This window comes from Sorex fumeus, unplaced genomic scaffold (assembly GCF_029834395.1).
Source record: "Sorex fumeus unplaced genomic scaffold, SorFum_2.1 ptg000086l, whole genome shotgun sequence".
Taxonomy (NCBI): domain Eukaryota; kingdom Metazoa; phylum Chordata; class Mammalia; order Eulipotyphla; family Soricidae; genus Sorex; species Sorex fumeus.
In genome coordinates, this window is record NW_026606143.1 from 37,048,194 (window position 1) to 37,050,140 (window position 1,947).

Sequence of the window (1,947 nt, forward strand, 5' to 3'; positions counted from 1 at the left end):
ACAATCTGAACATCAATATAATTGTCATTGCAAAAGCTGTTTTATTGCCAGGATGAACTACTTGTCATATTTTTATCAGAGTTAACATGACATCAACGTAAAAATTGTCTTTGCAAGAAGTTAAAAAATGAAGGTCCAGGTGGTTTCTACCCTTATCTTTGTTGATCTACAGTTGTTAAAAAAAGCTGCTAAAAGTTTGTTACCAATGATCTGAGACACTCCAAAGGGCCATAAATTCATCTGTAGACCACATTATGCTGAAATATCAACCTGTTCTGGAGAAAGTGAAGTTTTAGGATGCTTGATTTCTAGGTTCTGTTTGAAGTCTGGCATTTGTATTCTCCGGATGGAGCAGGTATGTATTAGGGCAGCTTTGGCAGCAACCTTTTGATTACTTACTTGCTTCTTCTTTTGTTACACTTGCTTTTTGTCATTTTTCTGTTGACACTGAATTTTCTGCTGCCCACGAGCCATCATTCTCCATTTTGGAGAATTTTCTCCTGATCAACCTATAATCCCGCTTCCTTTCTGGTCCTCAGTGATCTTGGTCCCCAAGTCTTCTGGTGCCTAGTGCTGATCAGTGGCAGTATATCCATGCCCTTGTTATTATGATGTCACTTCACTGAGAAGTCATAAAAGGTCAAACTTGTGTACATAGGATCTCACAATCAAAGCTTTGTGATGAAAGCAATCTGGTCATGTCCACTGTATAAACAGAAAGGAGTTGGGTATTAGAGTAGTCAAGGAATTATTCATAAGTCACACAGTATGTACAAGTAGAAGAGACAATATTCAAATCCCCAAGAGAGGGAACCTTGACCCATTTTATGTGGTTGATTTAAATATTTGGATCCCTTTCTCTCCTGTCATGAAGCTGACATTAATTCATCTTATCTCATTCTTCCATATCATCTTACATTCCCTTGATCATACCCTGTTGATTCTGTTTTTGGAATTCATTCACTTCTCTTCAGCTCTAACTTCAGCATCCTCATCTAAGTACCCATCAACTCTTCAATTTTTAAGTTTCTGAGCCACACCTGGCAATGTCAGGGTTTTACTTCTGGCTCTACACTCAGGAATTACTCCTGGCAGTGCTTGGGGGAATATAAAGAGGTGCTGGAGATGGAATCCTGGTTGGCCACGTTCAAGGCAAGCATCCTACCCACTCCACTATTGCTCTGGCCCCATATCCATCAACTCTTACCTGAACCATAGCCATACTCATTGTGATAGTTTTCCCAGGACCACTCTTGCCACAAGTCTGTCTTTCATTCATGAAATTGTAAGCATTGAATATTTAATAGCAAAAATAATAGGCACAAATGACTATAGGTAAATAGTCACAAGAAAATCACCACATAATTAACTACAAGAAAACTGTAACTTGGCATTTTTTACAGAGTTGGATAATATACTTTTTATTGACTTTTTATTGACTCACAACTCAGAGTTGGATAATATACTTTTTATTGACTCTTTGATTCTACTGTTCTTCCTGCATTAACATATGCCTCAGAGACCTGGGCCCTACACAAACAGGATGAGAATGCTATTCGGGTCTCCCAAAGAGGAATTGAAAGAGCTATGCTTGGAATATCACGTTTCACTCAAATGAGAGAAAGAATCCGGAGTTCTGACATCTGTCGACGATCAAGAATCAGGGGCGCTGTCTTGTTTGCCAAGGCGTCAAAAATCAGATGGGCTGGTCACGTAATGAGATTTAAAGATGACCGCTGGACTAGAGCTGTTACTGACTGGATTCCACGGGATGTCAAAAGACCGCGTGGCCGCCCACCTACCAGATGGTCAGACTTCTTCGTCAAGATCATGAACGATCGGTTTGAGGCTCTTCATGTTCCCAGAGCGAACAGATGCCATTGGGCTACACTAGCACGCGACAGGGACAAATGGAGATGTTACTGGCGCCCGCTTGAGCAAATCGAT

At 40.5% G+C, this 1,947-nt stretch overlaps 1 pseudogene; it reads right to left on the bottom strand.

Annotated features, from left to right (window-relative positions):
* Positions 1-252: 252 nt before the first annotated feature.
* Positions 253-474, bottom strand: LOC130039424 (zinc finger protein 706-like; annotated as a pseudogene).
* Positions 475-1,947: the final 1,473 nt, after the last annotated feature.